At 52.2% G+C, this 16,022-nt stretch overlaps 1 long non-coding RNA gene across 1 annotated transcript; it reads right to left on the bottom strand.

Moving 5' to 3' along the window:
* Positions 1-7,035: 7,035 nt before the first annotated feature.
* Positions 7,036-14,199, bottom strand: LOC119620228 (uncharacterized). The gene is made up of 4 exons (XR_005236698.2): positions 14,008-14,199; positions 10,335-10,428; positions 10,016-10,176; positions 7,036-7,577 (listed from the first exon to the last, which is right to left on the bottom strand). It is a non-coding gene; the product is annotated as an uncharacterized lncRNA (long non-coding RNA).
* Between the last annotated feature and the right edge of the window lie 1,823 nt (positions 14,200-16,022).

Below are 16,022 nucleotides of genomic sequence, written 5' to 3'. Positions count from 1 at the left end.
TATTCGGGAAGCTGAGGCAGGAGAATCCCATGAACCCAGGAGGTGGAAGTTGGAGTGAGCCAAGATCATGCCACTGCACTCCAGCCTGGGCAACAGAACAAGACTCCGTCTCAAAAAAAAAAGTTTTCTTCAACTTGTCAAATTCTGACTTGAAATAGTTATCATAGGCTGAGCCTGGTGGTTCACACCTATAATCCCAGCACTTTGGGAGACAGGTGGGAGAATCGCTTGGGTCTAGTAGCAAGACCTTGTCTCAAAAACAAATCAGCTAGGCACGGTGGCTCGCGCCTGTAATCCCAGCACTCTTTTGGGAGGCCGAGGCGGGCGGATCATGAGGTCAGGAGATCGAGACCATCCTGGCCAACATGGCAAAACCCCGTCTCTACTAAAAATACAAAGATTAGCTGGGTGTGGTGGTGGGCACTTGTAATCTCAGCTACTCAGGAGGCTGAGGCAGGAGAATGGCTTGAACCCAGGAGGCACAGGTTACAGTGAGCCAAGATCACGCCACTGCACTCCAGCCTGGTGACAGAGGAAGACTCTGTCTCAAAAAAAAAAAAAAAAAAAAAGACTGGGCACGGTGGCTCATGTCTGTAATCCCAGCACTTTGGGAGGCCGAGGTGGGCGGATCACAAGGTCAGGAGTTCGAGACCAGCCTGACCAACACAGTGAAACCCCATCTCTACAAAAAAAAAAAAAAAAAGAAAGAAAAATTAGCCGGGCATGGTGGTGTGTGCCTGTAATCCCAGCTACTTGGGAGGCTGAGGCAGGAGAACGGCGTGAACCCAGGAGGCGGAGCTTACAGTGAGCCAAGATCACGTCACTGTACTCCAGCCTGGGCGATAGAGCAAGACTCCGACTCAAAAAAAAAAAAAAAGGCCGGGCGCGGTGGCTCAAGCCTGTAATCCCAGCACTTTGGGAGGCCGAGGCGGGTGGATCACGAGGTCAGGAGATCGAGACCATCCTGGCTAACATGGTGAAACCCTGTCTCTACTAAAAATACAAAAAACTAGCCGGGCGAGGTGGCAGGCGCCTGTAGTCCCAGCTACTCGGAGGCTGAGGCAGGAGAATGGCGTAAACCCGGGAGGCGGAGCTTGCAGTGAGCCGAGATCGCGCCACTGCACTCCAGCCTGGGTGACACAGCGAGACTCTGTCTCAAAAAAAAAAAAAAAAAGAAAAAAGAAAAACAAAACAAACAAACAAACAAAATACAAAAACACAACAACAAAAACTAAACAACACCCCCGCCCCCGCCACCAAAGAAAAGAAATAGTAACTACTTGGACTAAACATTTCACGTGCATTGTTTTAGTAAACAGACACAACCTTGGCTTCATGTCTTTTTTGTTTTCTGTCACCCAGGCTGGAGTGCAGTGGTGAGATCTCAGCTCACTGCAACCTCCACCTCCCAGGTTCAAGTGATTCTCCTGCCTCAGCCTCCACAGTACCTGAAATTACAGGTGCAGGCCACCATGCCCAGCTAATTTTTGTATTTTTAGTAGACACAGTTTTACCATGTTGGCCAGGCTGGTCTTGAATTCCTGACCTCAAGTGATCCGCCTGCTTTGGCCTCCCAAAGTGCTAAGATTACAGGTGTAAGCCACGATACCGGGTCTTGGCTCGTTTCTTGACAGATCCTTGCAACAGGGTAGGACAGGCACACTTATCACTGTTTAACAGATGAGCAAAGTAAACTAAGGTGCAGAGAGGGGCAATAGCTGGTGGCCCAGCTGATAGGCTGAGATTTTCACATGTCAGTCAGAGCCAGGGACCAGCATCTATCCACTATTCTCTGCTGTCCTCTCAGAGCGCCCCTTCTTTGGAAATGTGCACAGCACCTTTCTACAAGAGACTCTTGGTGTGGTCTGAAAAAGCTGTAGCCCCTCTCCTGCCTCAGAAGGGCATTGTGCTTGCTTCTTCAGAAAATTTACAGACAAGTTTCACACACTTAAAACTTTCAGCTTGGTTTGAGAGTTAAAACATAACCACTTCAAACTGTAATACAAAGAAGTCTGCTCAAAAGAGTTGCATTTAACCAGCCTGGGCAACATAGGGAAACCCCATCTCTACAAAAAAATACAAAAATTAGCCAGACACGGTGGCACATGCCTATAATCTCAGCTATTCAGGAGGCTGAGGCAGGAGAATGGCTTGAACCCGGGAGGCAGAGGTTGCAGTGAGCTGACAACGCATCACTGCACTCCAGCATGGGTGACAAAGCAATACTCCATCTTGAAGAAAAAGAAAAAAAAAACATGCACAGAAAAAAAGTTCAATCAGTGCATAAGGACACATGGTGAAAAACAAGTCTGTCTCCTGCTGTTTCCCCTGATTTGCAGGCCCCCTCCCTAAAGGCAATCACTGTTACAGTGTAACAGAGATTTTGACACAATCTTATTGTATGTATCTCCTTCAGCCCCACACATGCAAACAGTAACTCCCTCCACACACAACCTCCTGCTTTTATCATTAACAGTGTAACGCTTGGAGATTGCTGCACATCCACCAAAAACTGCCTTATTCTGTTTGTTTGTTTGTTTGTTTTTGTTTTGAGACAGAGTCTCACTCTGTTGCCCAGACTGGAGTGTAGTGGCACGATGTCAGCTCACTGCAATTTACGCCTCCTGGGTTCAAGCAATTCTCCTGTCTCAGGCTCCGGAGTAGCTGGGATTACAGGCATGCACCACCATGCCCAGCTAATTTTTTTGTATTTTTAGTAGAGACTGAGTTTCACCATATTGGCCAGGCTGGTCTTGAACTCCTGACCTCAGGTGATCCACCCGCCTTAGCCTCCCAAAGTGCTGGGATTACAGGTATGAGCCACCTGTAATCCGGCCTCTTTTTTTTTTTTTTTTTTTTGAGTCGGAGTATCTTGCTGTGTCGCCCAGGCTGGAGTGCAGTGCCACAATCTCAGCTCACTGCAACCTCCGCATCCTGGGTTCAAGTGGTTGTCCTGCCTCAGTCTCCCGAGTAGCTGGGACTACAGACATGCACCTCCACGCCCAGCTAATTTTTGTATTTTTAGGAGAGATGGGGTTTCATTATGTTGACCAGGCTGGTCTTGAACCCCCGACCTCCGGTGATCCACTGTAGCCAGCCCAAATTTTTTTGTTGTTGTTTCTGAGACGGAGTCTCGCTCTGTCACCCAGTCTGGAGTGCAGTGGCGCAATCTCAGCTCACTGCAAGCTCCACCTCCTGGGTTTACGCCATTCTCCTGCCTCAGCCTCCCGAGTAGCTGGGACTACAGGCGCCCACCACCATGCCCGGCTAGTTTTTTTGTATTTTTAGTAGAGACAGGGTTTTGCCATGTTAGCCAGGATGGTCTCGATCTCCTGACCTCGGGATCCACCCGCCTTGGCCTCCCAAAGTGCTGGGATTACAGGCGTGAGCCACCACGCCCAGCTTTTTTTAATTTTTTTTTGAGATGGAGTATCACTCTGTTGCCTAGGGTGTAGTGCTGTGGTGTGACCTAGAACCTCACTGCAACCTCAGCTCACTGCAACCTCTCCCTCCCAGGTTCAGCGATTCTCCTGCCTCAGCCTCCCGAGTAATTGAGATTACAGGCATGTGCCACCATGCCCAGCTTTTTTGTATTTTTAGTGGAGATGGGGTTTCACCATGTTGGCCAGGCTGGTCTCAAACTCCCGACCTCAAGTGATCTACCCACCTCGGCCTCCCAAAGTGCTGGGATTACAGGCGTGAGCCATCACTCCTGGCCCCTAATTTTTTTACTTTTAGTAGAGATGGGGTTTCGCCACATTGGCCATGCTGGTCTCGAACTCCTGACCTCAGGTGATCTACCCACCTCAGTCTCCCAAAGTGCTGGGATTACAGGCATGAGCCCCTGCGCCCAACCTTCATTCTTTTTTTTTTTTTTTTTTTGAGACGGAGTCTCACTATGTTGCCCAGGCTGGAGTGCAGTGGTGTGATCTCAGCTCACTGCAACCTCCGCCTCCCAGGTTCATGCCATTCTCCTGCCTCAGCCTCTCAAGTAGCTGGGACTACAGGCATCCGCCACCTCGCCCGGCTCATTTTTTGTATTTTTTTTTTTTTTTTTTTTTTTTTTTTTTTTTTAGTAGAGACGGGGTTTCACTGTGTTAGCCAGGATGGTCTCAATCTCCTGATGTCATGATCCGCCCACCTCGGCCTCCCAAAGCACTGGGATTACAGGCATGAGCCACCACGCCCGGCCTCCAACCTCATTCTTAAAGCCTTCCTATATTTAACCAGTCCCCAGCAGATGAAGTACATTATACCCTGCATTCTGTTTCTCATATATATTTTTGCATTCCTGCGCAAATTTATCTGCAGGGTAAGTTTCTAAAAGGGAAATTCCATAGTCTAGACTAAAGGTTACTGGTAGGCCAGGTATCTCAACCTATATTTGGTTCTCAGATCCAAAGGTAGGATTTAAAGAACAAAATTGCTTCATGTTCTGTGGGGTTTCACATGCCAGCCGCAGGTGAGTGCTCTGGGGATTTGCATGTTGTCAGCCAACACCCTAGCCACCTGGAGAGGTCCTCTGTTGAATTAACTGCCCAGCATCTATCCACCCTGTGGACCACCCACAGCAGTGTTGCCTTCAAAAACTTGCCTGTTGGTCGGGCACAGTAACTCATGCCTGTAATCCCAGCACTTTGGGAGACTGAGGCAGGCGGATCACCTGAGGTCAGGAGTTCAAGACCAGCTTGGCAAACATGGTGAAACCCTGTCTCTACTAAAAATACAAAAATTAGCAGGGCATGGTGGTGCACGCCTGTAGTCCCAGCTTCTCAGGAGGCTGAGGAAAGAGAATCCCTTGAACGTGGGAGGCAGAGGTTGCAGTGAGCTGAGGTCGCACCACTATACTCCAGCCTGGGTGACAGAGTGAGACTCCACCTCAAAAAACAAACAAAAACTTGCCTGTTAATTCTCATTTCTGAGATCCTGGAGCTACCTTGGGTGGTGGCCTGTCCAAGCCTGGCCTTTGTTTTGTTTTGTTTATTTGTTTTGAGACAGTCTTGTTCTGTTATCCAGGCTGGAGTGCCGTGGCATGATCATGGCTCACTGCAGCCTCAAACTCCTGGGCTCAAGGGATCCTCCCACCTCAGCCTCCCAAGTATTTGGGATTATAGATGTGAGCCACCATGCTGGCTTGCCTTTGATTCTCTGAGCTACTCCACTTCTTTCCACTAAATCTACCCCGCTCTTTTTTCCCCTTTGGTGAATCAGAATCCATTTCTTTTGCTCCAGATCAAAGAATTGTACCTGATGATCCTTTCTCTATTGACAAAATCAATAACGTACTCAAAATCAATAAACAGCTGACCGAGCACAGTGGCTCATGCCTGTAATCCCAGCATTTTGGGAGGCTGAGGTGGGCGGATCATGAGGTCAGGAGTTTGACTCCAGTCTGACCAATATGGTGAAACCCCATCTCTACTAAAAAAAATACAAAAATTAGTTGGGCATGGTGGTGGGCGCCTGTAATCCCAGCTACTCGGGAGGCTGAGGCAGGAGAATTGCTTGTACCTGGGAGCCCGAGATTGCAGTCAGCTGAGATCGTGCCACTGCACTCCAGCCTGGGCAACAGACCAAGACTCCGTCTCAAAAAAAAAAAAAAAAAAAAAAGAAAAGAATGTGGCCGAGTGCGGTGGCTCACGCCTTTAATCCCAGCACTTTGGGAGGCCGACGAGGGTGGATCACCAGGTCAGGAGTTTGAGACCAGCCTGGCCAATCTGGTGAAACCCCATCTCTACTAAAAAATACAAAAATTAGCCAGGTGTGGCCGGGCACGGTGGCTCAAGCCTATAATCCCAGCACTTTGGGAGGCTGAGACGGGCGGATCACAAGGTCAGGAGATCGAGACCATCCTGGCTAATATGGGGAAACCCCGTCTCTACTAAAAAATACAAAAAACTAGCCGGGCGAGGTGGCGGGCGCCTGTAGTCCCAGCTACTCGGGAGGCTGCTGAGGCAGGAGAATGGCGTAAACCCAGGAGGCGGAGCTTGCAGTGAGCTGAGATCCGGCCACTGCACTCCAGCCTGGCCGACAGAGCCAGACTCCATCTCAAAAAACAACAACAACAACAAAAAAAAATTAGCCAGGTGTGGTGGTGGGCACCTGTCCCAGGCTGCTTTTTATATCATGTGGGAATGAGGCACTGACCCTATGGGCCAGGATCTCTCCAGGGACCCTTCTCTTGCTTTGTGCACATGCTCCTTAATGCAAGCTACTTGGGGGGCTGAGGCACGAGAACCACTTGAACCCGGGAGGTGGAGGCTACAGCGAGCCGAGATCGTGCCACTGCGCTCCAGCCTAGGTAACAGAGCAAGAATCCGTCTCAAAAAAAAAAAAAGTAACAAGACTCTTACAGCTGTGGAGATCTGTACCTATTCTGAGTGCTTCTCCACTACTTCCTGATACTGATTTAGCTCTGTGTATATATTTGTTGAAGTAATGCTTAAATCTTAGTTGTATTCATCCAGTGCCCTCCCAATCATGTTTTGTGTGGAATAGCATGCTTGTATTCCAAAAATGTTGCAGAAAGAAGACTTGCCACCATGCTGGGGACTGTCCCTGCCCCCTGACCACTTCTGGCCTGCATTACACTCGATCATTTTGGGCAAAAACTACAAATCAAGACTGAGATGTCAGGCCAGGAGCAGTGGCTCATGCCTGTAATCCCAACACTTCGGGAGTCGGTGGATCACTCAAGCCTGGGAGTTCAAGATCAGCCGGAGTAACACAGCGAAAAAAACCTGTCTTTACAAAAAATAAAATAATTAGTGAGGGGTGATGGCATGATGCACACCTGTAGTCTCAGCTACTAGGGATAGTCACAGTTACTCAGGAGGCTGAGGTGGGAGGATCGCCTGAGATCAGGGAGACAGGGACATCAAGGCTGCAGTGAGCTGTGATCACACCACTGCACTCCAGCTTGAGTAACAGAGTAAGACCCTGTTTCAATATAATCCAGGACTTTCTTTGAAGGGAGAGGGAAACAGGACTGTCTGACATGTGGGAAGATTGTTTGAATTCTCCAGCCTTCCCATTTGGATGTTTTTCTCTTTGTGTGAATGTAGCCATAAGCTGGCTCCTTATAGAGGCATAGGCAGTAGTTGAAAATACAGGTCCTAGAAACAAGGAAGTCTGGGTTTGAATCGGGACTCAGCCACTTTCCAGCTATGTGACCTGGGACAAGTCCCTGTTCCTCTCTGAGCCTGGAGCTACCTGCTTCACTACCCAGAACTGATGAATGGAAAGCACTTGGTACAAAACCCAGCACAGACTTGGCACACATAACTCATAGCTCAGTGTCATTAGAAGAATGCCAGGAGGGCTGGCCTCCATGCTGGAAGGGGCTCTAGACAAGGCTGACCATGTGAGGCATCAGGATCCACTGGTTGGTCTAGAGATCTCGGAACACCTCTCCAGACTGGTTCTCCCCGCCACTTCTGCCTCCCACTCACTTCTGCTCTTTCATGCAACCATAGTTTTCTTAGCCCCTACAACTGGGGTGGGGCTGCCGCAGGGGCCATCAGGCTGTGAGGGAGGTTGACGCAGACACAGTAGGTAAGAGGCCAAGATGCACAGTCCTGAAAGAGGACAGGAGGCTGGTGACTCAGTGGGTGAGAAAATGCAAAGACTGGGGCTATCTTAGCCCAGAAAAGGACAATTTTTTTCCCCTGAATTATTTTCCTTCTTTTGTTTCTTTCTCCCCTCCCTCTCTCCCTCCTTCCTGCTGTTCTTCCTTTCCCTCCATTACTTTCTTTACTCCAAAGGAAATTTAAGTGGAGGACGTAAAAGCATATGCTGTTATTAATTTTTGCAAATGTGCTTAACTGAGGGGCACCGAGCAGAAAGAAGAACACAATTGTATCTCCATTATCTTCATCTGGACCACTAGATACCAGTCACCCACTCACTCAGACAATGGCAGAAAGGACAAGCCAGCCCCCAGGGACCTGGCCCTGATAGCTTACCTGTCGGCACACCTCCCCTGAGCACTGCATCCTCACCAACTGCCTGGGGTCCCTGAGACTGCCTGCTCACACTCACCTCTGAGCCTCCCAGTCTGCTGTTCCCTCTGCCTGGAACATCCTCTCCACTCCCCCATAGACACCCTCTAGCAGCTCTCCTGACTGACTGCTAATTGGCTTTAGGATTCAGGGAGGCATCCTGCCTTGGGTGCCTTCTCTGATGGCCACAGATCAAGTTAGGGGTCTTCTCTGGCTGCTTATCCTCATAGCGTCTGCTCCTGGATGTGACAGACAACTTGTTTTGCCACCCTGTGGTCCAGCAGTTTTCTGAGGGAGGGCTGGGACCAGCTCTCATTTCCCTGTGTCTCTCACCCCTGCAAGGTTCTGGCCACAGACAGCAAAGCCTAAGCACATGTCTGTAGAGTAAAGGGATAAAAGACGAGGCATCCCAGATGGGAGTAGTGGGTCAATCTTAGCACTTGAGGAGTCTGAGATGGGGGGATCACTTGAGGGCAGGAGTTTCACACCAGCCTGGGCAACCCAATGAGATCCCATCTCTACAAAAAAAAGAAAAAAATTGTTCTTTAATTTGCCAGACGTGTTCGTGTGCATCTGTAACCTCAGCTACTTGAGAGGCTGAGGTGGGAGGATCAGTTAAGCCCAGGAGGTTGAGGCTGCAGGGAGTTATCATCGCACCGCTGCACTTCAGCCTGGGCAATGGAGAAACACCCTGTCTCAAAAAAAAAAAAAAAAAAAAAAAGAAGAAGAAGAAGAAGAAGGCAAGGCATCCCTGGTGGAAGTCACTCTGTAGACCACAGGCTAACAGAGCGTGGTGGTTGGGCAGGGAGGAGTTGGGAGCTGCACCCCGCACCTCACACAATGTTATCACGGAGCTGAGGACAAAACAGTTTCCAGAGTTGGGTTTGAGTCCCAGCTCCTCCAATGATGATATGACACCCCAGACATGTGCTGGGATGTCCTCTGAGCCTCAGCTTCCTCACTGCAATTTGGAGCTCTGTCTCTTTCTGGCAGGGGGTTATTGGGAAGACCAAATGAGATCATGTCCCCTCCCAAACCCTGCAAGTCCTTTCTGTCGCAGTTAGAATGAAGTCTATAGCCCTGTCCACTCACAGCCTGCCCCCCTTCCCCCCTGGCACCCTTGCACATGGAGCCCCCTCCAACCTCACCCCTCCACACACACACTGAGCCCTGTGCTGTTCCCTCTGCCCAAATGGCCCTTCCCTCAGACATCTAGATGTCCCTCCTCCTTCCCTCAGTCTGCCTCTCGGAGCAGTCTTCCTGACCACTACAACGGTGCCTCCCCGACACCAGCCTGCGTCACTCCCCACCCCCGCCCTGCTTAGCAGCATTGCTCCCTGGCTGCCATTACATCATGAATTTATTTATTTGCTTATTGTCTCCCTCCCCTCCATGAGGGCAGGAACCTTCATCTGTCTTGTTGACAGTAGCATCCCTAGAACCTAGCTCAGGCCTGACTCACAGTGTGTGCTCAGTCCACATTTGAGAAACCAATGGAGAGAAGAATGGCCCAGAGATGTGCTCAGGAACCCAGTTCCCTGACCTCCCATCCAGGCTGCACCCCTCAGGAGTCTAGGTTCCTGCTGATTGGTGGAGTCCAGGACCCAGGGCTGGAAAGTGTCCACGCACAGGGCAGATGGGCCAAGGCCATGTGCTTGAGGTGTGCAGGGCTGGGAGAGGGGGTCAGCCCCAGCTTGTGCCTTGCCTTGCCCCAGCTTTGGCTAGAGGGTACCCTGTTCACCAGACATGAGCCCAGGTGGCCTAGGCTCTCCTCTGGCTCGGCTCTGGCTTTACCCCAGAGCCCTCCACTCGCAGACCTCCAGGCAAGGAGTGCTGGGGACCCACCTGTCCCAGCCACTTGTCTTTTCTCCAGTAACAGAGCCTAGAGGGGTCCCCGCCTGGGCCCAAATCACACAGCAGATTGGGGTAGAGTCAGAGAGGACCCGAGACTCCTGTGCCAGCCTGGGCATCCCCTCCACTGCCAGGGAAGGACTGTACCCAAGTCACATCTGTACCCAGGCTGAGGTGTCCGAAGCCCAGGCTGAAATCCAGTTGCTGCTGCAGAGACCAAAAGTTTCCAAGGCCTTGTCAAGTGGGCTGTGTCAGACGATCCCCAGGCCTGTCACTGGCTGCTCTTCAGCTCAGACACCTCAAACTTCACCAAGCACTTCCATTTCTGAGGGAATAGAGGTCGTGGCTTCCCTCAAGCACCCATTTACCCCACCCTCCTCCTCCTCTTCCTGCAAACTTGAGTCACAGCTGCCCTGCTAGGCGCAGGCCCCAGGGATGTCTGAGTCAGCCTGGCTGGGGTTCCAGTCCCGACACTGCCCTTACCAGCTGGGAGATTCCGGTAACCTCCAACCCTGCCGAGCCTCCACTTCGACATCTGTGAAACAGCCATGAACGATCAGGTCTCAAAGGTCAACTCCTGTATGCAGGCACATAGCATGCAGTAGGTACCCAATAATAACAGCAGCACCCACATGGAACCCCTTATGGTAGCCCTTCTTCTCTGCACTTTCACGTGGCATCTCATTTACCCTTCACAACAACCCAACTAGGAAGGCACCATTGTTATCCCATTTTACTGATGAAGAAATTGAGGCACAGGGAGGTGAATTTACCAGCCAGCTCACAAATGGACTAGTCGATGGCAGTTTGGGGATTGGAACCCAGAGTCTGTGCTCCTGCCCACCCACTCCCAAACGGGGGCTATAAAACAACATTCTTCCTACGTGCCTGGCAGTGTACTGAGAATTTGAATCTTCAGCACGTGCAATCTTCACAACAGCCCTATGAGGTGGGCGTTATGAGGAGCCACCATTTTACAGATGGGTAAGTCAAGACACAGAGAGAGGATGTGGCTTGCCACAGACCACATGGCTAGTGAGCATAGGAGCCAAGATTCCAAACCGTTTCCCATCCTGGCCAGGAATAACACTCCTGCTTCTTCATTTCTCCGAAAGAAGCCACGCTGTCTCCGTCCCTGGCTGTGACTTGGGCTGCTTGTCCCTTCTCTGCCCACCCACCCATCCCCAGGGCTGTGCTGGGGAGAGAAGGTGGTTCCTGGAGCCCTCCAGCCTCTAAAAACCATGGCGGTGGGGCAACATAGAGGATGGGCTTAAAGCCAAAGAAACACAGCTTCTTGTTGTTGTTGTTTTTGTTTGTTTGTTTTTGGTTGTTTTCTTTTGAGATGGAGTCTCCCTCTGTCCCCCAAGAGTGCAGTGATGTGATCTCGGCTCACAGAAAGCTCCACCTCCTGGGTTCATACCATTCTCCTGCCTCAGCCTCCCGAGTAGCTGTGACTACAGGCGCCCGCCACCACGCCCAGCTAATTTTTTGTATTTTTAATAGAGACAGGGTTTCACCGTGTTAGCCAGGATGGTCTTAATCTCCTGACCTCGTGATCCACCCACCTTGGCCTCCCAAAGTGCTGGGATTACAGGCATGAGCCACCGCGCCCAGCTTTTTTTTTTTTTTTAAGACATTTTTAAGATTTTTTAAGAATCTTGCTCTGTTGCCCAGGCTAGATGCAGTGGCATGATCTCGGCTCACTGCAACCTCTGCCTCCCGGGTTCAAGCAATTCTCCTGCCTCAGCCTCCCGAGTAGCTTGGATTACAGCCATGTGCCACCACGCCTGGCTAATTTTTGTATGTTTAGTAGAGATAGGGTTTGCCATCTTAGTCAGGCCAGTCTTGAACTCCTGACTTCAGGTGATCCGCTCACCTCGGCCTCCCAAAGTGCTGAGATTTACAGGCGTGAGCCAACGTGCCTGTCCAAGAAACGTGGGTTCTAATCCCAATGCCCCTGCTTCCTAGCTATGGGACCTTGATTGAGTTCCTGTACCGTGCATCAGTTTCCCCACTTACAAAAAGAGGTTACTAAAAAGGATGCCTCACTCAAGGGTGTGAAGACCCTGTGAATGAAGTGTTAATAAGAGCTCCACATACAGCGATGCTGCAGTTCAGCTGCACCAGGGTGGCCTCCCTTGACTTGCTGGGAGTTACAATGAGGAAGGAAGGACATTAAACCTGTAGGTCTTTCCAGAGAAAGTGCATTTCCTAAAACCAAATCCTGCCCTTGCTCCAAAACTTTCAGTGGTGGTTTCCCATGACCATGCCACAGTCCCAGGGTCTCCCCTGGCCTTCAAGTCTGGCACGGTCTGACCCTGCCAACATCCGTAGTGCCACCATCTGTCAGCCCCTCCTTGCTCCTGCTCCTGGTCTGCACGTGCTGTTCTCTTTGCCAATAATGCCATTTCCTTAGCCCCCTGGTCCCGCTGGGGAACGCCTCCTCATCCTTCAAAGCCAAGCGGGAGGGTAACATCTTTGGAGAAGCCGCTTGACCTCCCAGGCAGAAGGGGTCACTCTCCCTGGAGATGATGTGATAATGTCATTAACCACACTGGGTTAGAATCATCAGAAGCTGTTCCTGCCTCTCCCACCAAGCAAAGGGCTCTGGAGGCCAGGAAACGCCGATGAATCTTACCCACATCCCCAGAGCCCAGCATGGTGTGGGCTCAGGTTACGTCAATCGTGTTTGAAGACTGAATAAATGAGTGTCTTCGTTTGCTACCCTCAGAAGCCCAGTCTGGAACAAAAATTCCAGTGCAAGGTTTTTGGTTTGAATGCGATCCCAAGAATCACGTTTAGGTTGTCCGGGAAATTACACAGGAAAGGGAAGAAGCCAATAAAGGGTATGGGAATTAGCACATAACACTATGGACAGCTGGAGAACCTTGGGTGATGATGCAGAACTGTTTATCACTAACTCTCACCAGGTCAGTCGTGCATCAAGGCTACTGGTGGGATAGCACTTTACAGCCTACTCTAGCACTACGGCGGCCTTCTGGGGCAGGTGCCAGCAGGCTGCAGCTGCTGGATGAGGCCCCCAGGCACAGTTGCTGGTCCTCGGGTGCTCAAGCTTAGCTGGAAGGCTTCAGGTTGCTGTGCAAGGGAATAGTCAGTACCCAGAGGATATGTGCACGTGTTGCAGTGAATGAATGAATGAATGGAGTATCAAGAAAAGAGCCGCATATCTTCAGTCATTGAGCAGACACAGCCCTTCTGCTGTGTGGCCCTGGACCAGCCATCATGCCTTTCTGACCCTGGTTTCCTCTTCTATAAGGCAGAAATGCTAGCCCAACCTCCCAGGAGATAAAGAGTGGGAGTTCCCCGGAGAGTGAGAAGGGTTCCACCTGGGCTCCCAGACTCAACCTCAGCTCCAGGAAGCAGGACACGGCCCCAGTGAGGGTTCTCTGTGGGTAAAGAAGCCACAGGAGGCAGGCACAGTGGTCTGGTTGGAACCACAGGGCCCCTGAAGCAACCACATCATGGCCACCACAGCCTCCATCATCCCACAGCAATTTCCGCTGCTGCCTCTCCCCAGGGCAAGGTCTCCTACCAATGGCTGGCTGTCCCCTCTGCCAGCACCTGCCCCCGGTGGGGCCTGCAGCATGGCTATGGCTGCTGCAGGGCAGGCTGGCAGCTGCTCCTGTGTGCAGCAGCGTGTTTGCTTTGAAAGGTCACAGAGACTTCTGTGGTTAGGGGCTCATGTTCCATGTAGCACAGGTTCGAATTCCAGTTCTACCACTTGTGACTGTGGGCAAGTCATTTCATCCCAGTCCTCTCTGGTCTCATTGATCAGATGGAACTAACATTCTATTGTCCCCTCTGGTGGTCTCAGCTCCAGCAGTTTGTGAGATGGTTGCCTCCACTGTTTTCCCTACTGCAAAACCCATGAGGACACAGTTATCTTGCCTCCTGCCCCAACCCCAGGGTCTTGAACACAACAAGTGCTCAATAAATGCTTGGTAAATACATGAATTATTGTCTGACCCGCCTTGCTCTTCCAGTCCAAACTTAAATGTTGCCTCCTCCAGGCAGCCTTCCTTGATTCCTTTTCTGGGTTCCCAGAATCTCTTCCAACCCCTTTAGCCTCTTTCCTGCAGCTGCCTGGCCTACTGGGTGTGGCTGCCCATTATCGGACACAGCCCCCTCAACCTACCTTTCCCCACGTTTGCGCGGGGCCTGCGGGCCTGCCCGCAGTGAGGGAATGAAGCGCTGGAAGGAAGGGGAGGGAGAGAGGAGGCGGCGCAGATACATCTAGAAGGCTCGGGAAGGCGGCGGGGGATTCTCGAAGGCTGGGCCAAGCCCCGCAGCCTCAGCAGGGCGAGCAGGGGCCCGGCCGGAAGGAGGCGGGGGAGGGGCGGCCAGGGAGCTGGACGCTAGCGGACGGCCTGGGGGGGTGGCGGGGGGGGGTGGCGGGAGGCGGGGGAGGGGGGCGGGAGGCGGGGGAGGGGGGCGGGGGGGGTGGCGGGAGGCGGGGGAGGGGGGCGGGAGGCGGGGGAGGGGGGCGGGGGGGGCGGGGGCCTGGTATTTCCTGAGGTCCTTCAGGAAATGCTCGGGGCCGCCCCTGGGCGGGATCGGCGGTGGGATGGGCCTGGGAGGCAGCCGCAGGCGCCTTCCCCGCGCTGCTTTGGGCTCTCTGGCGCGCTGTCCCTGCCAGCCCTCTTCCCCGTCGCGGAGGCGCTACTCAAGCCGCATTTTACGGAGGAAGAAACCAAGGCTCAGAGAGGGCCATCGGGGTCACAGTCCCTCCGGCACAGTTCTGCGGCTGCGCCAGCGCCGGCCCACTCCCTCCACGCCCCGTCCCCTGCCAGGGCTGCGGCATCAGCAGGACCCAGCATCCCCGTCGGTAGCCGAGGGCCCGGGCCGGACTCCCTTTGGCAGGGCCAGGGCGGAGGACTGGGAGACGGGGCGGGAAGGCGAGGCGGAGCCCGGCGTACCCCTCGCACAGACCGCGCAGCCCGCAGCCCCTGCCCTCAGGGAGAGCAGTGCCGGCCACCCTGCCCCGGATCGTCCTCTGCCTCGGCCCTCCCGGAGACCCGGACACGGCCAGGCAGGACCTCGCGACACATCAGACGCCCCATCTTATACTCGGGACCCTGAGACACTCATTGTTCACCAGACGACTCGCTCCCTCCGCTGTCGGAGGAGTCAGAGTTCATCGGGACTGGATGGGCACCGTGTGCTTGAGTTCAAATCCTGCCTGACCACCTGCTGGCTGGAGCTTTTCTTGTCTAAGCCGCAGTTCCCTCTGTGTGGTGAAGATAACAGCACAGCCTGCCTCAGAAAGTTGCAGTGAGAACTAAATGCGTTCTGCTAGGCGCGGTGACTCAGGCCTTAATCCTAGCACTTTGGGAGACCTGGGCCTGAGGATGGCTTGAGGTGAGGAGTCCGATACTAGCCTGGTCAACATCGTGAGACCTACGTCTCTACTTTTTTTTTTTTTTTTTTGAACCGGAGTCTCGCTCTGTCGCCCAGGCTGGAGTGCAGTGGCGCGATCTCAAGTGAGCGATCTCAGCTCACTGCAACCTCCGTCTCCCAAGTTCAAGCGATTATCCTGCCTCAGCCTCTCCAGTAGCTGGGACTTTATTAGCCAGGATGGTCTCGATCTCCTGACCTTGTGATCCGCCCGCCTCGGCCTCCCAAAGTGCTGGGATTACAGGAGTGAACCACCGCGCCCGGCCTACAAAATATTTTTTAAAACACGTTGATCAGTATAAAGCGCTGTGCCTGTGCTCAATCTGCTATTGTGACAAAATCGTGCTCAGGCCCCTCCCACCTGCAAACAAATTCTTTGACATTTACCCACCACGGTTTCCTGCACAGTCTCTCCTTTTCCCTCCCCTTCTGAATTTTAATAAATATCCCTCTTCTGTAAAGTGTTTGGCTGAAAAAAAAAAAAAAAAGGAAAACAGATCACAATGGCTTAGACAAATAAGGGTTTATTTCCCCTATCACTGTGAACCTGGAGACCAGCCATGGTTGGCATTGTTTCCCCAGCCCAGTGATGGCAGGGCTGACGTCCTCTGTAATGCGCTTGGCGTTTCCCTCTTGTTTACAGCGCGGCTGATGCTGCTCCTGGCGTTGCATCTCCCTCCGCATTTAAGACAGAAGGGAAAAGAAATGATTACTTTCAGGGTTAATTGAAAGCATTTGTCAATTTTGTCAATAATT

The sequence above is a fragment of the Chlorocebus sabaeus genome, chromosome 16, assembly GCF_047675955.1.
Source record: "Chlorocebus sabaeus isolate Y175 chromosome 16, mChlSab1.0.hap1, whole genome shotgun sequence".
Classification (NCBI taxonomy): Eukaryota; Metazoa; Chordata; class Mammalia; order Primates; family Cercopithecidae; genus Chlorocebus; species Chlorocebus sabaeus.
The sequence above is the reverse complement of the archived record's forward strand: the minus strand, read 5'-3'. Positions and strand labels throughout refer to the sequence as shown.